This window comes from Phaenicophaeus curvirostris, chromosome 9 (assembly GCF_032191515.1).
Source record: "Phaenicophaeus curvirostris isolate KB17595 chromosome 9, BPBGC_Pcur_1.0, whole genome shotgun sequence".
NCBI classification, from domain to species: domain Eukaryota; kingdom Metazoa; phylum Chordata; class Aves; order Cuculiformes; family Cuculidae; genus Phaenicophaeus; species Phaenicophaeus curvirostris.
The window spans coordinates 23,648,162-23,672,326 of NC_091400.1; the positions used below are offsets into that span (position 1 = coordinate 23,648,162).

Here is a 24,165-nt window from a genome sequence, read left to right on the forward strand (position 1 = left end):
TCCCCTTAGTGAGCTGGACCTCTTGTGGCTGCTCTCTTCCCAAGGCATCTTTTTGCAAGAGTGAGGAGTGTAATTTTCCACTTCTGGCCAGGACTTGTTGTTTTGTAATCTAATGTAGTTATGTCCCTGCCTTTCAGTGTTCATTCCTTTAGCTGATGACAGCCTTTAAAACACAGATGTGTTTTTTAATTTTTTTTAATGATACCCTATATTTTAAAGATAAATGTGCAAATAGCCTTGATTATCCTTCTTTTAAGGTTATCTTGGTCTGAATTGCTGTCATCTTAGTCTAAATCTAGATTAGATTGAGCTCCAAAAGGAAGACAGAATGAATATCCAAAACTGTCAACAAGCCTAGAGAATATGCAGGGATATTGCTATGCCCACTTCACTACTGAACTATCACTGATTTCTTTTTAATGCTTTCTTTATGTACCAAAGATTAGCTGAGTGTTTGCTTTTTCTGCTTTATCCCTGCTTTCCGTTAGGCTGGATAACAGAAAGTATTTCACTTGTTTGCTAATATATCCATCTTATCCATTCTGAGTTGCAAAGCCATGTTGATTCTAGAGCAAGCATTTCCTATTTAGCACTAACTAACTAACCCTGTTGCAGGAAGGTTTGTTTCCTGGTTTCTTTGAGTTGACACATTATTTATATCAGATCTGGAGACTCTCCAATGAGGTTTTAAGCACTCGTTTACATGAAAGGAACAAACTCCAGGTTCCTGAAAACACGATCTGTTTGTTTCTTTTTTCATGTCCACAAATTCAGACGTTTTGTCTTGCATGAAGGCTCAATTTTTTTTGTTGAAGTCAGCTCACCTCACATGGCTATGAGGCTCCCTAGGTTCATCTAGAATTCATCTTGATACATCATCTTGGCTTGAGTTGTCTGATGCAGGCAATGAGGTGACAGTAAGTACTGATAAAAACCTCTACTTAAAAATGCCATCTTCCTTTTTTCACCTCAAGTAATACGACTGATGAACATAACTCTTTTTCTCACATATATATCTTGTAGTAAAACCGCTACAGTCCCGTCTCTATGTACTACAGCCCAGTCACTCACCAGGATAAAGAAAAAGTTCACGGAGAAAAGAAGTTCTATTCCAAAGCCTGTGTGAAAACAGAGTTCTCGATATATAGTTGCTTGTCCCTGATCAAAATCCAAGTTCATGTTAGCCCTGTTTGATTTGACCAAAGGCAAAACGTGAACTGGCAAGTCATGTTTTTTTTTGTTGTTGTTCTCTCTTAATACAATCCTTAATAAGAAAGATGATGTTATGGGGAGGGGACACAATATAAATGAACCAGAATTGTGCAGGTACTTACACTTTAGGGAAAAGTATATGCCGCTCTCTTAGTGTATAACTGGCATGTTTTGAACAATACCATTCTTCTGGAAATTCTTCTTGCCTGCTAGTCCAATATTTTATTTTTATTCTCTGTATTGGTTTAGAACCAGGTAGTGTTTAGGGTAGAGTCTAAGCAGACCTTACAATGCAGCTCTTAAATTAAGACTGGTACCAGCCCCCAAGTACTGACCTGACCCTTTCCCATTCGGTGAGGCAAGTCACTGCTCCTTATAGAAAGGGCTGAACAAGCCTCCTAGTGTCTCTATCTTAACCATAGCTGTTAATTTGAAGGTGTTAACATGTGCCACCTGGTCCTGGGAGGGTGGGATTATCCAAGGGTATCATTAACACTAATAACTTGTTGAATGAATAGTAAAAATGAAAGCTGAGGAAGTCTGCAACACTGTAATTGATCCAAAATTAACTTTCCAGGGTTCCTGCCTTATGGAATGTCCTATTTGCTAGGAAATGTGAAGAGCCAATGAAGAGATGATCTATTTTTTGACAAGCTAGCAAAAAAAGCGCAGAGTTCATTTCCCCACTTTTAATATTGGCTGTACCTTGTTTTCTTTCACTTGTCTTGGACCAAGCTGTAGCACTTGCAAGTGACTTTCTAGCTGAAGAAACACATTTTCCCCATGAAATGCATCCCCCCCACTGTTTCTGCCATGATATCCCTGTTACTGTAAATCTCTGAGAGAAAACCACTCATCCCCATCAATGCTGTCAGAGACACTTCTTAAAGTACACAAAAACTAAATTTCTAGGTAAATTAGGACATCATTAAATGGGTAAATATTTCAGTATAATCCTAATGCTCCCTTTACAAACCACAGCAAAACATCTTCCATGTTATTATGCTGGGAAAATACAAAGGCTAAGCATAGAAATATCACATTTAAGATCTTTTCCTGATGGCTTCCCTCTACACACTGGTTGCCTTTTATACCTCCAGGTGGAACATCTTTCAGCAAAGCAGATTCAGCTCACCAGTACTAATGCCATATTTGTGATGTCAAAGGTATTGTGTGTTCCTGACATTGCCAAATTCCAGCTTTGCTAATGGCACAGTTGTGCGGCATACACCAAAAATATTTTGCCCAACCCTGAGAAAGATTTTGAGACATAAATACTACAACAAAATTATATTTAAAAAAATTTATCCTGTTCTGAAAAGAAATACAGCAGCACTTGAGCAAGCTGAGGGTTTTTTTTTTCTGAATTCTTCTTGAATGGGTGAATGCTCTCATACAAAATACTTTCTTCATTGACAACATTGCTCAGAAACACCTAAATTAAAATCAAACATATTGAGTCTCTGGGCCCTGATAACCAGCTAGGTTTTCAAAAAAAAGTAAAGAAGTTTAAGTTTTAGTATTTGTTTAACATGTATGGAAGATGCAATTTGTTTACTACTACTTCTAATGTACATGGTGTTACTGAATCATCTCTGCAGTTTGTTCTTACTTAGTCTCTAATGTCTTTTGAACAAAGGACATGGTGATGAGTGGGAATTCAGCCACTATTAAGGGGTCTGTGTTCATCTCCCCTTTCTTGGGTTCAGAGAAAAAGAGAATTAATTTTTAAAAAGCTTAAAATGCTAGGAATGGGTTATCTATGTACTGTTTGGAGAATTAGGACATTGTCAAGCAGAGGTTACTTCCAAAGAAACAGGTGCAGATTTTGTTTGTTCTGTTCAGAAAGCTGGGGTGCAGGATGTTGTCCCCAGTTACTAAGAACCAGAGGGGTCCAGAGAAATTTTTTCCTGGACACTCTCTAGCAGCTTTATATCCTTTTTATACTGTGGTGCCCCAAACTGCACACAGTACTCAAGGTGGAGCCACACCAGTGCAGAGTAGAGGGGTATAATGTTAAACGCACCAGTCATTTTGCCTCCAGGGTAAGTGTGTGTATTTTGACTATATTTATATTGAAATGTAGCAAAGTGCGGCTGACAAATGGTAACGTCCACACTGAGGCACAGCATGGGAAGGGCTCGTGCTTTTCAGCCAGATTCCTTCTAGGTCATGAGTGACTTGAATGAAGATGTCGGTATCCTGCATCTGTTTTCCAATCTTGCCAGATGTCTTGAGGTGAGATAAGAGGATTCATGCAGCTCAAAAAACCCCCCACTTCTCCATATTGTTTGGTTTTGTGTTGGCAGAAGAATATCAGGTATCCCTTAGCAAACTGAGTGCTACCAAAAAGTTTCCCTTGGCTTAAACTTATCTATATTTAGTAATGAATATAACAATATATTAGAAATAATATCCTTTGTTTAACTTCTTTTAAACTTTTCCCCTTGATGAACTGAAAATATGATTGTGCTGCAAATGTTGCCAAAATTGTGATTCTCTTAAGAAATCTTTTGAGAAGAACTGACAGTGGCAACTAATATCCCCAGGAAAACATTGTGGTTTGGCTTTGATTTGTGGTTAGCTGTGGCTGGGGTGTTAGCTGGAGGTGCAGTTTGCAGAATTAATTCCAAAATAATAATTCATTTTCAGTTGTAGCTGCACAGTTCAATCTGGGTTCAGATTTGGTCGGAGTCTCCGTTCTAAAATACCTTTGTCTTGTACTGTTGCTGCACTTCAAAGATTGTCTTGTTCTTTCCAACACTGCAGTTATGTAATAGTAATTCTTTCATAAAGACTGGCTCTAGAAGGCAAATAAATACATAATTCATGCTATAAACCCTAAAGGTCTGTTTTCTGGATAACTTGAAGACTCTGTTAACAGGAGGCTTGGGTTATGTTGGGACACTTTTGGACTGACAGTCACACTTTAAACATGAATAATTGCTTTTGGTCATAATAGCAGTCAGTCTGCAAGGACTAATAAACTCCATGGAGTTACCCAGAGATATACCTTAGTCTTCTTGGAATCTGTAATGCATTTTTAATCAGACTATAATGGCTCCACGATACCTGCATATTACACTGGAAACTTGAAAACCATTCAGTTATAACTCAATAGAAATTGGAAAATGCTGTATGTGCTGCCTGGGTTTCTTAGTCTTTATTCTTAGTTTTAAAGGGCTTTGTTCTTTTCAATCTGCTTCTGTAATCAATCACTTTTACTTACTGAATTCTTCCTTATCCATAAATTCCTTGTTCCTTTTCTCAGCCTGTAACAATTTGGTTCCTCATTGTTTTGAAAGGCTTTCTGGGGAAGCAACAATCCATCCCATGTAGTGGGTGACGTGTAAGGTTATATCTCTATGAGTGGGTTCTGTGTCCTGATAGGAGTGAACTTTAAAGAATGATCAATGGGCCTGGTATACACACTATACTCGTTTCAGGGTTTTTCTCCTTAGGACAAGATCTTGTCTTGCTATCTCTGAATGCCCTTCAGCAGTCAGTTCCTCTAGCTTTGCTCCTTGCTCTTGAGAGATGATGTCTGTGCTGATCCAGGGACTGACGGCAAATTCCTGCCTTTTCCTCTTCCATCCATTTAGGATTATAGCATTTCTTCTTGTGTGGTTTTGTTTTTTGGTTTTGTGGGTTTGGTTGGTTTTTTTTTTGTCCATGGCTTTTTATGAGCTCTCCTCTGTGGAGCTATGAAAGAGGGCTCTCAACTGAGCACGAGGTTTAAAATGTTAAGATGTCCCTCCTGTGTCTTGAAGGGCACAGAATATTATATGAATGCATGTCACTGGCAGTTCAGTAACAGCAAAATATTTTCATGCAGTGATACCTTGAATAGTTTGTCTTCACTCATATTTTCATCTTTCTACCATTATTTAGCCTATTTATCCTTTCTGGGTGGCTTCCAGAAGGATCCATGCCATGAATAGCTTGTAGCCTAGTGTCGTTCTGATGATCACTTATTTTATTGAAATGGAATCATAGAATGGTTCGGATTGGTAGAGACTTAAAAGATCATCCAGTTCCAACCCACCTGCCATGGGCAGGGATACCTGGAGGTATAAAGTCACCCTGGAGCTTTCACTTCTCTAGGCTGAACAACCCCAACTGTCTCAGCCTGTTGAAACTGCAGATTATTTGACACAGGGCACTAAACAACCATCAAGTCAAAGTTTTGTCAGTGGTGTGGGACCATTCTCAGCCAGCCAGGGAAGAAGAAAATGTCCCTATATAATTCTCTTCAATTTCTTGAATGACTCTCAGCTGAATGGTGCTCTAGAATTATTCAGTATTTTATCAGTATTAAATAATGTTGAGCACACACAGTTGTCATGTGTTCTTAAAACCACCGGTGTATAAACTTGGACCGACTACATGGACTTAACTGTGGATAAATGTGAGTTCCCAGTGGGCAGAGCGAGCCTAAGTTGTGACCTCATATTTCTTACTCCAATCACTGACCCTCACAGCAGTGAGTCGATGTGCATGCTTTAACGGTGGGTACTCTGGAGATACATCCCTTCTGTTGAAAAAAAATCCTTCCATGTTTTGGAATGTAAAGTCCTATCCTGCCTTTACTTCTGAAACAAGGATAATTTTCAGTAAAAAGAAAAATCCTGCTCAGCTTGCCCACTTCTGAAATGTATTTGTTCCACTGAATTTTGTCATCTTTAAAGCAAGAAATCTGGACACAAGAAGAGTATTTCTCCTTTTTTTTTTTTCATCATCCTGTTTGCCTCTGAGCTAGTTTGTGCCTTCTTCTAATGAGCTGACTTGGCTGCTACAGCTGCTGGTGTCCCCTGGGGCCAAGGAGCAAGACAGTCAGCTGAACCCTTCCCTTTACCCTGCTTTGCAACACGGGTTTTAGTGGAATGGCTTCCACTGTTTATTGGAACTGAGATTGAGTGGCTGTGTTTTGAGTGACAGACACTACTGGGGAACTGTAAAAGCCTTCATTCCACTTATTTCTTTCTTTTCACACAGCCCAGACAGTGTTGTAAAGTTGCACCACTGTTAAAAGTGAGAAACCACACCATTGCCAAACAGCGACTTTAAAGAACTCGGCTGCCTTTTGGCACCAGGGGGTTCAGGCTGGGATAAACTGAGAACTTTAACCAAACTCTCTGCCTGTGGAATACTTATGGAAAACAAAAATAGTGTTTTTCCTGTTCTTCCCAGGACTGCTATGTCTGTTCTGGTCAGCTTGTTACACAATTTCATCTAACGCTGATATCCTTCCAGGCCAAATTGGTCATGGAGTGCTTGCAATGAAAACCCAAACTTTCAGCGGTGGCTTTGGATCTCTGCAGTGATTTGGGTTTGTTTGGCCACGTGTCTGTGTGTGGCTTTTAATGTCTGCCCAGACCCCGCAGTTTCAAGTATAAGCTAGTCATTTATTACAAGCATTGCACTTAAGACATTTGTTTCACTTAAAGTTCTACTGTTACTGTCCCACTTCAGCTCTTGCAGCAATATAGGTACCAGCTAAACCAGGATACTGATATTCCTGGGAGAATATTGTAAAACAAAAACCATAAAGAATCCCTAGCTTGTGACAAGTGATTTGTTTGCAAGCCATTTTGCTACATTTTAATGGGAATATGTCCAGCTCCCTTTTTTCCGCTGGCTGGTTGTGAAAGATTCCCAGAACTAATAAGCCGCCCTTTCTTCTAACAAAAGGAGGGCTCTGGGTCTGCCATAATTGCTCCTCGCATCCTGACTCTACCTGGAGTGCTTCCATCTCCTGGAGGGAGTCCAATGTGTGCTCTGCAAACCACAGTGCATAGCTTTGGTTGTTAAAAATGCCAAAGATTTACTTTCTCAAATATACCCATATAAGAGTTTGAGACTTACTGCTGTGTAAAGCAGATTTCTTTGATTTCTTTGACTTTACACTTGATATCCATTAACATTTTGATTAAGAAATAATTTCTTTCACAGTTTCTTTAATAACCTTAAGCTCTGTCTTTTTGCATAACAGCATTTTAAGTACATACGGTGTATTTCAATACAAGACAACACAGGATGTCCTTTTGCTCTTGATCCACCTTGTTCTTCTACTTCTCTTTAGTTCTAGACAGTTGATTTGTGTCTTTAGTTACCCTGACAGCTTTAAGTTCTCCTACACCTTATAGGAAGATGCTATCAAACATGCTTTCACTTTTCAAGACGCCTTTTCACCCTACCTGCTCCAGCCCTCTCTTCACATTTGGTGCACGTTGCGTTTCATGATAATTTTGTTTATTATTAACTCTGTTTCTTGCTCATCTTTTGAGGTGGCTTCAGTTTCCATGCCTCTCCGATAAGATAGTTCTCAAAAACTGATGTTTAAAGGAAGGAAATGGGCTAGACTTTTCCAAGCTTTACTGTGTTGTTCCACATGTTCCCACTTGGAAAGTTCATCTCTGCAATAATTACCCTGCTAAAAAACATAAATGGAAAGAAAGCAAGGTTGGAGATATCAAATAATGAATCTGGATATAGTGTCCTAGAATATTCAGGATATAGAATGGTGATAGAATAATGAAGAAGGATTTTTTTTTTTTGGATGATAAACTAGGAAGTACTGGCTCATATTGCAGTGAAGCAAGGTGATGTATTCAGAATAGCAAGCTAGATACTATCAGCTTCCTTTAAGGAGAGATTAAGATAAGTTATTAAGCTACACTTAATCTTTTTCAAGCATTTTTATTCTTTGTTATATAATCTTTGACACTGCTTACACATAGAATGCAACCACTTGCTGTATATGAAGAAAAATATAAAGCAAAGCCTGCCTGAAAACATTCCTGCTGCAACAGCATTCACTGCCACTAACTGCCGTAGGGTGACCATAGAAGTGTTTCCTGAGGTATGAGGGTGTGAGTTCCTCCTGTACATCCCAGCAGCCCTACTAGTGAGGTGGGTTTCAAGGAGAACCCTTGAGAGAGACTAGTTCAGATTTTGATAAGTTGTCTGAATGGATACTCATAGAAGCAGAACTTTGGCTCGTCTAACTATTGGCTTTTAGTAAATTATCTAAGGTAATATGTTGATTTTTGTTCAGCTGGTTGGGACAATACTTGAAAATGTAATGCAAGGGGGGAAAATGACACCACAACTGTGCAAACAATGCTAAGATGTTCTTCATAGCCTCTCCTCATTGATTTGCATCCCCCTCCTCCCTTGTGTGGTCAGAGAACACTAAGTTGTGTGTACTTGATGTGCAGAAAAGAAATATACTTCTAATGTGGATTATTATGGGTATAACTTATTAATGACTGTTTAAAAAGCACACTAAGTCTCATTCTGTTACAGTCCCTAGGGCATCAACAGTAGTTTGAAAGTCCAAGAGGATTCTAAGCTATGATCAGCATGACACATACCAGTAGGTGTATCTTCAACAGAGGAACTGCCAGAGGGCTATTTTTAGTGTAGCTATCAGATGTCTTAGGGTGGAAAATTGCAGAGCTCTGTTCCAAAAGGTCCTGCAAAGCCAGACAGGATGACCTCAAATGTGTAAGATTTTTAAGACTGTGTGTACTAAGCATGAATACGATATCAGAATGATGAAGGACAATTTTTGCTGGTCATGCAGGAGAAAGGGGGAGATGCCTTCCCTAAATTGAAGTAAATCATAAATTCTTTACATTTGCTTCAAGGTTTGTTTCTGTTCCTCAAAGCTTACAGGGCTCAGTCCTAACGCTTTCCTAATTTACACCTGCATCATGTAATCTCCTACCTATTTTAAGCCTTGTCTGTACAGAAAAAGCTGGTGCATCACTGTCGTGTAGAGTTCAGTCCCAGTTCCTCTGGTTTTTTTAAATAATTTATACAGTCAGTGGTAATCAAGAAATCCTTACACAGGACTCCTTTCACTAATTGTGCAAATTAATGGATGCTGGTTTTATTCTCTTATAAACACATTTCGATCTATAAAACAGCATACTATTACCCATGTGCAACTAAGGCTAAAATAAATAACTCCAGTAATAGGTATGTACAATAACTGCCATGTTTATTTGCAATGTAGAACGCATGTGTATATATAAATGAATAGACACATACTACACCAAATTGCATACTACTGAAGAAGTGTATGCTGAAGATTGTAATGAGAGAAGTAACTATGCTGCAGAGCATGGCATGTGGCTCCACGTTCTTAATTTTAGTAGTATCTAATCTCCCTGTGGCAGTAGTGCAGCAGCTCAGTTTCCACAGTCAGGTGTCGCTTCTTGTTAAAGTCAGGCCCGATTACATGAGAGGAGAAAAAACCCTAAAGATATTTCTTTGAAATTCCTTTCCAAACTCATAGAAAAGCATGTGTGAGAGTGCTTGCTTGGAATAAAGAAAAACGACAGTTGATTTGAGGACAGAATTTAAATTTTCTCTTGTCTCACCAGGACCGTGTCTTTGGTTGTATTTTCTGGAATCTTCCTGGAATACGCAGCTGTGGGTTAAAAATAAGCTTTATTTTTGAAGTCATAGTTGTAACATTTGAGTGGCTGCAGTTGCAGATCTGCACAGGAATTTTAAGAGTTTAATCTTGTTGTTTTCATGCAATGATTGACACAAATTTTATTTTAACACAGAAAGTAACGAATAAAGCCCGGATATTGGCAGCAAAATGTTACCTGAAAGTCTCTGTAGTCTGATAAGTGTGCATCACGCTTTACTGAGAAGAAGACTAAGAATTTATTTCCTGGAGTTTACAGGCGATAATCCATAAGGATGATTGCAGTTTAGCCTGGGGAGGAGGACTTGAGGGTACTGATGGATGAAAAGCTGGATGTGAGGGAACAATGTGTGCTCACCAGCCCAGAAGGCCTAAGTGTATCCTGGGCTGCATCAAAAGAAGCAATGCCAGCAGGATGAGGGAGGGGATTCTGCCTCTCTGCTCTGATGGGACCCCACCTGGAGCCCTGTGTCCAGTTCTGGGGTCCTCAGCACAGGAAGGGCTTGGACCTGTTGGAGCGAGTCCGCAGGAGGCCATGAAGACGATACAAGAGCTGCAGCACCTCCCATCTGAGGACAGGCTGAGAGAAGAGTTGAGGTTGTTCATCCTGGAGAAGAGAAGGCTCTTGGGAGACCTTACAGCAGCTTCTCGTACTGAAACAGGCTACAGGAAAGATGAGGAGGGGCTCTTGATCAGGGAGTTCAGGGACAGGAGGGAGGAGTAATGATGTTAAACTAAGGGAAGAAGGAAGACTGGATGTAAGGAAGAAAATTTTTTACAGTGAGGGTGGTGCCAACATTGGCACAAATTGCCCAAGGAGGTAGGGGAGGGCTCATCCCTGGAAACATTCAAGGTCAGGTTGGATGCGGCTCTGAGCAATCTGATCTGGTTAAAGATGCCCCAGCTCCTGCAGCATTGTTGGACTAGATGACCTGTCCAACTGAAACCATTCTATGGTTCTGCGAGTCTATGATTGCATTATTAACTCCAGTCCATAAATTGCATTTTTCACTGCTCATAGTATTAAAGGGGTTATAGAATTGGAACTGTTTTTTGGGTTTTTTTTTATTGTCTGGGCCCTCTCTGAAAATTATACATTTTGAGCAGCGGTAATGTGATCTTTCCGTTTCCTGTTCAAAGTCTTTTACCATGCTCTCCAGCTGGAATTTCTGGCTCTCTCCTGTTTCAGAATGTTCTCTGCACGGTGACTGTCAGTATTTTTAAGTTTGCTGTTCCCTACCCTAAACTGTTGTTGATAAAATATTAGCACTTTGCTGTTGCTTAATTTTCTTCCCTTTCCCTTGGCAGCTTTCCTTAGCTCTTGGCAGTTCCACTTCTCTGTCCAAGCTGTCCAGCAGGAGATATTCTCATTCGGAGTACATTTCTCAGAAAGGACAACTTTTGTTGCCTCTCACAGAAGTCTCATAGAAATCCACACAATGTTTCCTTTTAACCAATAGCCCATGGAAATCTATAAGCCCCAAAGGAGTCTTTATGCTATCAAACTGTAGCAGAAGTAGAAGTCCTCTCTCTCACCTTACCCTCAAATTTTCATTACACACCATATTAAGCAGTTAATTATCAATTTATTGCAATTACATTTATTTATTTATTTATCTATCAGTTCCTGCCAAAATTGCTGTGCCCCAGTCTGGAACTGCAGATGTGAGATGCCCTCTTGAATGGAAATCCCAATGCTTGTGGAATTAATACACTCATCAAAAGGTTTTTGTATCTGGCAGTAGATGTGTCAATATAAATTATAATTTGTTAAGGATAAGATTAGTAAGAGCTCACTTGACTTTGGGAGTCGAGTTAGAACCACCCCTCAAAATCCCACTTAAGTCCCTTATGACTTCTCTTTAGCCTGTCCTTGTTTCATTGTGCTCAGCTGGTCATTTGGCAGGGGTTAAAACTATACACTGAGTTAGAGGTTTTATTATTAAATATTTATTTAAGTATTTATTGTTATTATTAAGATAGTGCTTCCTACTCCTTTGCAGCACTGAAGTTGTCTTACAAGCAGAATTGCATCATAGTTATAATAGCAGCTGCTTTTATGTCTTGTTTTAAGCATGATTTTTCTACCATTTTATTCCTGCTCCTCTGCATATCCAGTTTTCAAGAGAGAGCTGTTAAAGGGTTATCTTGAGGGGAGATCTCCCCGTCTTCACTGGGCCTTTCCCGACTAGAAATCCAAGCGGATTCCAACTGTGAACTTCCTTTGAAACATCAGGAATTGTTTTGGGGAAATTCTGAAGCAAGTCCTCTAATTACATAACCCAGCTTGGCGTTTAAGCAGTTTGTTCACGTTCATCTATTATTACTTATTAGACATTAATATCTAATATGAATGCTAGATTGCTTGGAAAAAAAAAAAGTGAAGTGTTTTACTCCTTATATACCAATGAAGAAGGTAATTAATTCCTGTAAATAACTCACAACTAGTAACCTGGCTGGACTCTTGCTCAACTCTTCTATTTCTGATCATATAGGTAGAAGCAAGAGCCTAATTTGACACAGATGGTAAATAAATGGTTTCATAGGCTTCCACAACTAGGACTGTAGAGTTTCACTTGATAAGCTTCAAACAAATTTTAAAAGCCTGGAGTATAATGAATGTAGCGTTGAACTTGGGGTTAGAAGCAATAGATCGCAAATTCAAGGTTTAGTCGGAGATTGCACTGAACAAATGTTTATTCTGTTTTTTTAATCTTGTGTACATAGGTAAGCTACTGATATTTTTAGAAACATGAATTGGAAGTACATTGTGAACCTACTGTAAAGGAAAACAGGAACAGAATATTAGTAAAGTATTTGGATAATACCAGTTTGAAAGGAAATTCTAAATGTTAGAATGAGATGACAAATAACTATGGAAATTAGGTGCTTAAGTAAGAAATGAACAAGTTTGATTTGCCGTGGATTAGTGTTGCTGCCAGTCTTTTACAGAAGTATAGTTAGAAACTAAAAAATACAGGAAAGTGGCACTAATGTCATAGCTTGAATATGTTTGTCCAGTGTTCCAGCAATGAAATACATATGATGCAGGCTGCGGGTTGCAGATGTAGAAAGTAGTGATCAGAACTGGTTACTGAATTACTATTCAGTACCCAGTTATTGTATTTGCATAATATAGACTATAAAAATAATAGACTATAAAAATATAAGCAGAGGAAAGATTAAGTAGCCAATTAGCACTTCATGTAGTACATTAGTAGAGCCATGGATAGGGAATTTAGTTTTTTCAGACCCTCAAAGAGTTGAAGTCTCTCTGCAGAAAATTTGACGTAAATGCTGGCATACACTTGATGTCCACAAATGTTGATAAGTGAAGTAGTGATGAGAGCGATTATAAAAAAAGAGTATAAACGAGACTAAGAGGTTATAGCTAGGAAAGGGAAACTTTTCTACTTTGTTGCTGGTGAACACCTCTTAGGTTGCAGAGAGGGAGGCAGTGGAATCATTTTTTCAGCTACAACAGTAGTTTGGCTTAAGCCAAATGTACAGTTGGGATCAGTCTTGGTTTGGCATGGAATACAACCAGATGAATCCATGATATTTCTTCCCCATTTATAGCATCTATGATGTCACTCCTGTAAAAATGTTTCATTACAGAAAAATAGATAGAAATCTCTCCTTAGACATATTTCTTCAGCATACTGCAGGGGTGGAAAGACACCATGCTGAGCTGTCAGAGTCCTGGAGAGTAAAACCTTGATTTGCTATGCGTCATAGGCAATGGCTGGCCATGATATGGGCTGTGATGGTAATTAGATTTTAAAGCCTATATATCTGTGGTCTTTTTACAATCTATTGCTGGAATGTACTATTTCAAGAGGTGACCATGTGTCTGTTGAGGACTGACCTGAGCTCGCCAGCTAAAGTCTTGCACGCTATCGAACAGCTGTCAGAACACAGAATTCTGCTCCAGTCCTGTACTAAATTTCATGCAAGCAGCCCCTGCACCTTGTTTCTGAATCTGCCTGCACAGAGCTCACCGAGGGATTCAAGTCGGCATCAGGTTATTCCCTGTAGCTCTTTTTCATTGTGTGTGAAGTGAGATGTTCTGTCTTTGAAGCTGTATACAGACTTACTGATCGAATACTCTGTTGCCAGGATCTTTGGAAATGCCAGGAAGAAATCATGATGTTTCTATATATTTTCCTTATTTCCCACATGTTAAGTTCAGAGAGCAATGTTCTGCAGGTCAGCTTTGTTATGTCCTCCTTTCCCCATCACAGGAGTAGCCAGCAAGCCTGATTCCTCTAGCGCAGATCATCCTCTGGGGTGATGATAATACAGAAAAGCATGAAGAGGGAGGAGAGAGCAGCCTTTGCCCCAGTCCTTGTAGGGCTGGGGCTCCCTGCTGGCTGCCAGGGCTGCAGCTCCCACAAATGAAGGCTGCCTTGATCCCATCCTGCTGTTCTGCCCTACGTGCTGCAGATGTTTTCTCGTAGGAGAGAGCTTTGTAAATGATGAATAACCATCCCAATTTAGAGGACAATAAGATTCTATCAGCTAGTCAAAAGTCTTGCTTTATACCTCAGTTTCACATCCAGAGAGCAGTTATATTTCAAGATCGTGTCCCACACTGGGATAAACCTGACAATTTCAGACAATTTCTTTGTTTTCTTTAAGCTGCTCTAAAGATGCTCTTTGGCCAGACAATGATAGAAATGTGTACAAGCATCATCCTGGTTTGAACTGTTATTCCAGCAGTCCCTGAAAAAGTGAGACCTATGCCAAGTCTTAGGTGTAATTCCAGTGATACGTGGCTGATGTAAACCATTATAGAATTACAGCCCTCTCCTCTGCATCAGTTTCACAGATCTCAATCAGGCCTTTCAGATGGATGCATTTCTGCTTGAACTGATTAAAAAAAACCCAAAATTGTTTCTCACCAGCTGTTTCCTTTACACTTCCCTTTGTAATTTCCACGCTTTTCGTGTTGCCCTCTCTTTAAAAAGTTCCTTTTGACACACGACATATTAACGGATGATTCTTGAAGATGTTATTTCCCTTGAAAACATGACTTTATCTGCAATATAGCAGAGAAACAGACTTATAGTAAATCATTGGATACGTTTGACCTCTAAATGACTCAGAACTTTGAGAAAATTGTGTGGGGTGAGGAGCAGCCTGCTGCTTTGAGCACAGGTGAAAGATTTTGTGGAAAAGGAATAGTAATGCCAATTTTTAACAGCTGATTCAGGGACTTCTGCCTGAGTAATTCTGGGTTCATTAGAAAGGATGTATCTGAGTCTCTGGTAACTTCCTGTTAGCAGGCTTGATGAGTGCTATCAGAGCTACTCTGCCACAGTGCAAGTCTCCTTGACTAAGCAAAGGACAAGAGAGAAAACTAAAATGCTATATCTGATATTTTACATTTAGGGATTTGAAAAGCCTTTTTAAATCCTGAGGTGGTCACTCTTTGAATTTAGCTGGTTTCAGCTGTGAGTCTGAGTTCAGGTTCTGAAGGACTTGACAGAAAGATAACAGAGGTTTCAGTCAAGAGTGCTTCCCTTTGGCTCCGTGCTGTCTGACTCAGTGGCAGTAGTACAGCAGTAAAACAGCTCAGAAGGCTTGTACATACAGCTTGCATCTTTGAGAAAGCTTACTGTGTCGTCATGTGCAAAACGGGAAATGTGTATGAACCCAGAGGAGCTGATCCAGGGCAAACTTTCCTGCCGTGGTGGAAAACACATCCATCTGAACGTTGCAGTGAAATGGAAACATGCATGTTAACCACAGAAGTTAAGAAATATTCTTGTCTGCATTGTACTGCTTGAACGTGGGAAGTTGTTTACATGAGAAGCTGAGCAATGAATGATGCAGCCTGCAAGTTGATGCTGCCATACAACTCTTCATGTTGTTTTTCTTCTTCTTAGAAGAAGTATCATACCCCAGTTTGTTTTCATCTTGCAAGCAAAGTGGTGTTTTGGAGTGAATGGCATACTTGCAACTTATACACTATTCAATACTGTAGCTGTCCTCAAAGTGTAAGAAAATGTAAATACCATTCAGAAAGACATGATCCAAACCAATCTGAGTAGGCAAAAGCTAGATCATTAGTTAAAACTGAGTAGAGGTTTGATTGAGAACAAACAATTTGCTCCAGAAATTCTCTCTTCTATACCAGGCCAGTTCTCCACTCTGTGTAATTCTGTACCTGTCAGGCATTCTTAACACCAAGTAATGTTTCACTCTTGTCCTGCACAGCTGTAACAATAGGATCCAAATCCCATTCCCACTGATATCTCAGGCCACGTTCCTTAAAATACATATTAAACCAGAATTATGGGAGGAATACCCTACTTGAAACCTAAAGGCTACCTTCTATTTTTTGTAGAAGCTAATAGTTGTAATTAATTCCTTTCAAAAGGCCTGGGAATTGCGTTAAAGTTAGAAAGCATGTACGCTTTGGAGGTCTTATGTAATCCTACTATGCAGAGATGTGCTAAATATGTACTGACTAGTATTAATTTCTTCCTTTAAAAGTTTGGTTGTTTCGGTAGTGTATGTCTTCACCTACTGATTGAAACAATATTACTTTAGCAGCCTTTCTGTTAAATATAACGCTGAAGTTATTCAGTGCAACGTAAACTTAGAGTTCTGCAGTTTAGTCTGTAAACATTTAAAAGGTTGGAATGTTTATCTAAAATGGCCAGACGTCCAAAACTCGCAAAGCTGATCTGTTTGCAGTGTTAACAACGAGTATAAAATGAAGAGTTTTACTCATTTGAAAGCAAAGAAATAAAAAAACCCAACATATTTGGCTCCCAGCAACAATCAGGTTCAGTTTTGTTTCAGTTCTGAGTTTCCTTGGCACTGGTTTGAGTGTCATGAACTGATTCCATAAGATAATTGGTTGGGATGAGGCCTGTTGGTGGAATCCCAGTGTAAACCCAGGTCTCAGTGAAAAGAGGGGAGATAGATGCAGGCAATAATGCTTTTCTATTTATACATATATTAAAAGGTTCACTGTGATACATCAAGGTGAAGAAAAAGCAGAAGTTTAGAGGTTGCCTCATGAGCTCTTAACTGCCATGAAAACAGCAATTTCTGAGAGATGGGAGGAGCTGCTGTCATACAGATGTGATCATCACCTCATCTTTTTGTCCTTATGATACTGCTAGTAAGTCACCACACTTCTAGGCAAGTCAACGTTATTGCTCCTCAGTGCCTGATTACTTAATGTAACTGGCCACTTCCTATGGAGGGTAAGAAGCAGAAACAGTAATGACCAAACCATGGCTCCAAAACATCAGATGAACATCTTCACAGGTCAAAAGAAAGTTTGGTTCATGTTGTTATGAAAGAGCAGGTGAAATTGGGAAGATCTTATTGTGCACAAGGTAGTTCAGCTGTGATTAAAATTGCACAATGTTATAATTAAATGATAATGTACAAGAAAGGTGATTATTTTTCCCAAAACACAGGGATTAACTGAACAACAACTGTTTGACAAGTTCTGGCTATAGAATCAGGAACTAACTCAAACAACTTGTACATTTAAACATTGATTTGCCAACAGAGGGAAACTATATCATTATCTGACATAATTCTTCTCAATGCATGTAAAAGTAATTGCTCTCATAGACGTTTCATAGCTGTGACCATAGATACAACTGCTGTAATGACACAAAAGGCCACTCGAATTCTCTAGTGCACTTCTAATGATTAGATGGCTTATACTGCCCCATGTTTTGATCTGCTAAATACCCGGAGGTGACTTTATTTTGCAGACCTTTTTTATTCTTGCTGTTACTGCAACGATAGTTGCACAGCAGGGACACAGTCGTTATTTGAAACCTCTGAATAGTCACGTCAATAAAGTTTTAGTAGACAGTAAAAGGGCTCCCTCTATTGGCAAATCTATGTGTAACGACGAGGTAAAATGAGAACTGTATGCAATCTACCTGGAATACTGGAATTTTGTGAAATCTCAGCAATCTGATTAATATAGTTGAAATTAAACAAACAAAATGAACTAGACACAATCTACAACTCAACTGTAAACTTTGGCACCTCTGTAATTCTGGTCTGTTTACATCTGAGCTTCCATACACTATGCATAATAAATTTTGCATTCCCTGCTGTTGCGTTACATCAAAACTGAAGGACACAGGAGTGTCAGTGGCTCGTACTCGTGTGTGTTAAATATTTGTGGAGATGAAATAGCACAACTCTTTCAAGAAAAGACAAAATGTCCTTCCCTGTTTCCAGGAGGGGGCTCTGACTCGCCATGTAATGTATTTCAATAGACTGAAGTATATACTTTAAGAGACTGAATCTTACTGTTACACTGAGCTGTCGTTCCTTTGTGCTTTGAACCAGCTCAGATTATAGGTTTTGCTGATGGCAGCTGCTTTGTAAAAATCAACAAAACATTTTTTTTCCGTATTACTACTAAAAATGCAAATGCAACAAGGTTCTCTCCCTTACAGCTTCAATCAAAGGAGACACTTGAGCCTGTGTTTTGCAAACGTTTCCCTGGACCTGTGCACAGAGCTGTGGTGGAAGAACACTCTCAGAATTATGGGTGAAGCTGTGGAAAAGACCTGTGTGATGCGACATGGCCATCCAATGCTGCACGGCTGTGCTGCTCGCTTGCCACCAGGAGACTCTCGCTCACTGCGATTTAGAGGCAAGGAAAGAAGTATGTACTGATGCCAAGTATCATCTGAGCAAGCGACGTCTATTGGAAAAACACTCTAAATTTAGATCTGAATGTACCTTCTTCTTTTATAGAAATATTGCCTTCCTGCTGTCAATACTGAGAACATAAAACGGATTTTATTTGGTCTCAGTTAAATATTTTGTGCTCCAGCAACCTCCTAGTCTGTGGTTAGGGTGCTGGCTTGGGACACCTATGAAAGGCAGTCTTTCAGCACTTGCTTTTCTTAATGGTTACAGAATATTTTGAGCAGTCTTGGGTAAAAGATCATCTGTGCTAAAGATGGCTTGAATGACATGGTTTTCTCTGGATGTGGGCAAGGCTTCTGGGTGAGTCAGGGTTGAGTCATGTGAAGATTATGATCCTTTGACGTAGGAGACCTAGTTTTTTATGCTTCTAGAGTTGTGCCCCAAAGAAGTGTTATGCCGCAGTAGGACTCTGCTGCAGCTGGAGGCACGGTTTGAGGAACTGCTGACCCATACTGTTGTTGAGGAGAAGGAGACCCTCAGAGTTTGCTGTGCAGAGATGGATCCGCATAAGCTTTAGATTCAGATCAGAAGGTGTGAAAAGTTGCACTTGTAATTACAGTTTGAGCTTTGTGTTTTGGTAGCCTTGGGAATCTTTGTATTAAGCCATTCAATTTTGAATAGTAATTACAAAGAATTGCATATGTAGAATATTTATCTTTACACGGTCATCTTGGTTTTTATCCTCACATTGAAAATAGAGTGATATTTATCTCTAGTTTTAGAGAAGGAAATCTGACAGACAGGCTAAAGTCATGTACTAGACCTATAATGAGCCAAAATTACCCACAAATAAGGTAAAGGGTCATGTAGAAGGTGCAGGAATAGAAGAACAGTTCAATACAGTGTATCCTAACATAGGATTTAAAGGAAAGGAGAGAAAAGCAAAGGATATGGGAGATGGTTCTGGTCTAATAAATAGCAGAGCAAATGTGAAAAGTGATGGATGTATGTTGGCCTGACAGGAGGAGCTGTAAGGTGTCAAAGCCAGAATCAATGCCAGACATTGCTTTGTGAGTGACTCCAACTCTCATCTTCTTTTTCTATTAGAAGTGCAAAGTGCTGAGAAAGCAAGGAGGTAATCATAGAGACATTGCTAGATGACAGAAGTATGGCATAGGAGGCAAGGGAATGCAAGAATATAGATACATGTTTTACAGAAGTGCTTCCCAAACTGTATGATCTGACGGGTTCACCCACTCTGAGTTAATGTATTTTGGTTTGGGCATCACTGACAAAGAGGTCAGACTGAAGCCAGCCCTGATGTGCAAGCCTTGCAATCATGCTGAGCCGTATCTTATCTCCTCAGGAACCTAAGGAATTTAGGTTGTGTCTTACCAGGAGCTAACAGCACCAGCCCAAGCTGGGACCAGAGGAAACTAAAACTCCTATGGCTGCACAGTTGCACGTATACCAAGGGGAGTTTGACAATAAGTCTGTCGCCTTATGCTACAAATGTCTGTAGATCATGGAATTTGTTTGAGCTCTCCTGCACGGCAATGGTCTGTGGGGCGATGATCTCCCCTTGAGCAGGGATGCCTTTTAGGGCTATTCCTTGAGGTTGAGAGATCCCTTGCCTGCCATCTGATGCCTACAGTGAGGTGAGTGACATTTAATATTAGATCTAAAGCAGACTGTATGCAATCTAGCTTAATTATTAGAGGTGTAATTAGTAGTAGAGTGTTTGAACGCTGTTTAATTATTGCTTAGTCATCATTCAATCACCATTTAATCATGATTTAATAAAGCCTTCTGGTTAACGCCACAACGATGACTTCTCTTAATAATTCACCTGCGACATACAGAAATTGGGGTCAGTTGAGAGGACAAGATGTCACTTACATGAATTCACAAAACATTGGCACTTTTCCTTTTGTTAATAATTTGTTAATATTTGTGGGATAATAACCTTTTTCTTCTATGCCTCCAGAAACAAGGATCATAGTGTCTCTGCAGGTGTAGGCAGGGTAGGTGTGGGCCATCTCAGTTTGTTTCTGTGAGCTCCTTTTCTTGTTATCTAACTCTGTTATACTTGGAATTAGATGCCAATTGGAGTTCAGAATTCAGTTTTGCACAAGAAACAACCCAAAACAAAAGATGTAAACTAACTGTAGAATATCTGAGCTGCAAAGGGCTGAACTAGTGATTCCTACGGGCGTGTGTTGTGAGATGTCAGTTTGCCACTGTAAAGCCGGGTTATCTCCACTGGGCAGTAAAACACAGCATTCCAACAGTCACACTTCAAGAGTTTAATGACAAGATTGTCTTAATGAGAAATGGAACCTAAAGCACTTCCATCTGTTGCTCCTTGATGAAACTGTTTATTTCAAAACTATATTCTGCTGCATACGAGGGGTAATGTTATACATACACATGCACACTCAATACTCCATAACTTGTATAGCCTGGAGCATAGAATTAGCTCTTACCTTAATTTGAACGAATGTAGTAACAGCAGAAGGTGTTCAGATAGACAGCCCTACAGATCAAAGCTCATGGCATGCATGAGAAAAATGCAAGTTATGCACGAGAAAATTGTTTCAACAAAAATCCTGTGTACTAAAGAACTACCCAAGTCTAAGGTGCCCTTCGATAACACAATCTGTGCAGTCCATCACAAAATTTGATCCAGTTTATGAAATTCCTGTATGGTTGCATTCCTTAGCACACATCAGTGAAGCCACTGGCTGTTATCACCTGTGTTCCGGACCAAGGGGAATGCAGAGTCATTAAACATTGCTGTTTCATATTGCAACACGAATGCACTGGGAAAATGAAGTTGGACTGCGGACATCAGTTCAACTAAGCCTACCTCCAAGCAATGGATTTTAAGCAGGAAAATTTTCTCAGGAGTGCGACACAGATTGAGGGTAATACTACCTCTTAAATATCATCAAGCCCAATAGGCCTAGGGGGATACAAATAACCTGCAGAGGAACAACCAGGGGAGAATAATACAAGTCCATGATCTTGTCTTGCAGGAGTCTGATTTAACTGAAGGCCCAGTTATGAAGAAGGAAAACAGGTGCATAGAAGAGTTGCAAAAAGCATGATTTGGAAGCCACATGGGAAAAAAGTAAGTATAAACCCCAGGAAATGTTCAGGAGTAGTAACTAAACAGAAGAAGGAAAATGAATGCCTTTTGTTAGCTAAAACAGGGTGAAAGCATTTGGGATACTGTCTTTCCAAAATCAACATTAACTAACAGGACTTCCTTAACTAACAGGGTTCCAGCACAGCCCTACCAAGAATGTACCACAGGCTGGCTGGTTCCTTGACTGCCTGAAAAACAAGATTATAATATGTGCAGAATGTTTTTTGGTGTTTCTGTTTGCTTTTATTGTGCAAACTCTCAGGTATTTTATCTTTGAGGTTTTGTCAATGGAATATTTTAGTGATCGAAATGAAATACTGAAAAATTGAAACAGAAAAAGGAAGACGACAGGACCTATGAAATCGGGGTGGGGGAGATGTTGTATTGAATGGACACAGTAGTTTCCATCATTTGGTTCTGCTTTGTGTACCATTAGGGCACAAATCTGCTCGGAAAAGTATAAAGCTGGAACTGCAGTCTGGAAGAGGCACTAGGAAAATGCAGTGCTTGCAGGAAATCCTGCTGTGATTTTGAGAGTTCTCCCACAAAGGCCTCTCCATTTGAACTGGTCAATACTGGTACAATTGTCAGAGAGCAGTGTGACTGTGCTTGAGGTGACAGGCAAACTTTCACCTGTCCTGACACCAAGGATCCCAGGCCTTGTTTCCTACCGTTTTCCCCTGGCTGTGGCATCGCTGTCCATACACACTTGGTTTGAAGTCATAATCCAGAATGACAGTTGTCAATGTGAGTAAAAGCAAGCCTTGCTTCAAAATAATACAGTCTGGGGGTTCCATTCTGGCTAAATACTGGTTTGGATATAAAAAAATTAATGGCTAATAAAGAAATTAGATATTAAAACTTGCTGGTAGGCTTCCTGTTATTTTAACTGGAGAAAATATCTTTGTTTTCTTCTCTGTATTAGCTGCACACTGTGGCTTCTGTGGTTACCTTAGGAACTGGGTGCTGGAAGGGTTCTTATTCCAGGCTGAGCTCAGGTTTCCTAAATTGAGCTGATTGAAAATCAGTCTTAAAAGGTATGTACGTAAGATAACGCACATACAATAAATCTGTTTAATACAGTATGCTATCCTGCATGTTTCTGCATACTTTTCCTCTTGTAAACTCTTAAGGCAAACAGCTGCAGTTACATTTTGCTCTACAGAAGTAGCCAGTCAAAGTGTGGCATAATATTTACTTTACTTGTAAACTATTTTAATGTCCTTTTGAGATTAAATGTGTAACAAAGGTATAGAGGAGAGTCCCAGATAGAAGTCTTAAGTCTCTTCAATCTACCTTACTTGTAGAAATCCATGCTAGAGCTAAGCTGACATAACAAGGATCAAAGAAAGCCTGGCTGGAAGAGGAGGGTGGAAAGGAGAGAGTGGTCTTGTCCCTTTTTGGCAACAACTACCCTCTGAATATCACTGTGCGAGTTATCAGGTGTGATGCTGCTGACGGTGAGCAGAAGTGGGCTCTGTGTGGAGTTCTTGTTAACATCTCTTTATTTTAAGAAACTCTAAGGGTAATAACTTAACGTGTATACTTATGGAAATTAAGGCTATTGTTTTGAGCTGCCTGCATTTCCAAGCAGGCAATACTATATTGCTTACACTTGGCTCATTTTTCACAGATTTACATTTGTCTTTTTACCTAACGAGAAAAAATACTTATAAACAGGGATTTTGATGTAACAGCATAAATCCTTTAGTAAGAGGCACATGCACAGGCAAATCCAGGGAGCTGATTTCTTCCTGACTCAGTTTCACCATGATCTCTTTTGCTGTTGTAACATCTTCAGTCTTCAAAATTCTATCCTTCTCTAACAAAATTACAAGTATTCTCATAGATGTTCATGCAAATTTACAGTCTGAATCAAAATCAGCTTCTCTAATGAGAGAATTCATTTGTCTCAGGCTTTAATCTATCAGCTGCACGCGGCTCTCCTAACAGTTCCTCTTATTCCACTGAAAATGAAAGAAACTCAACCTAAGCAACCCGACCTAGGAGGTGTCCCTGCCCGTGGCAGGGGATTTGGAACTGGATGGGCTTTAAGGTCCCTTCCAACTCAAGCTATTTTATGATTCTAACAATCCACAGTGTTTCCAACATATTAAAAAGTTATATATGTATGTGTATATATACACGTGCCCCACCCCACCCCCAATAAAATACGCTGCTAAAGCTACAGCACTATTTCTTTTTCTTTTGCTGACAAGAATATTTGCTGCCCGTAACAGCTTTTTCAGGAAGAGGGATTTGCTCCAGCCTAAGCTCCTAGGGAGCGTGGGCTGGAGGTTATCATTCCTGTGGAAATATTTCCAGAAATGAAATATGTTAAGCAAATGCCTTGCTCCCTGACTGTCTGAAAATAGCAGCTAGTGAGGTTTCCATACAATGGTTTCCTTGTAAGAAAAGTATTCCATATGCCAACATAGTTAGCGCAGTTTTCTGTTTATGAATGCCGTGTCAATGGTGGGGGACTTCTATGAATCCCTCTATTTATTCAGCCTTGATGGCTAGAAGTGAGGAAAACCTGGACCTTAGTTAAACCCATAGAATGTTGCAATTGACTTCAAAGTGAGCACAACTGGGTCTGGAATAAATGCTGGGCTGGTTGCAGCAGCACAAGCTTCCTCATACATCTGCTCCAGCCTAAACGTGACACTCAAAAGGCTTTTTGACATCAGAAAGTAACAGTATTTAA

At 39.7% G+C, this 24,165-nt stretch overlaps 1 long non-coding RNA gene across 1 annotated transcript; it reads left to right on the forward strand.

The window, feature by feature from the left end:
• Positions 1-19,836: 19,836 nt before the first annotated feature.
• On the forward strand, positions 19,837-22,870 carry LOC138724284 (uncharacterized). Its single transcript, XR_011338000.1, has 3 exons — positions 19,837-19,965; positions 21,346-21,440; positions 22,766-22,870. It is a non-coding gene; the product is annotated as an uncharacterized lncRNA (long non-coding RNA).
• The last annotated feature ends 1,295 nt before the right edge of the window (positions 22,871-24,165 follow it).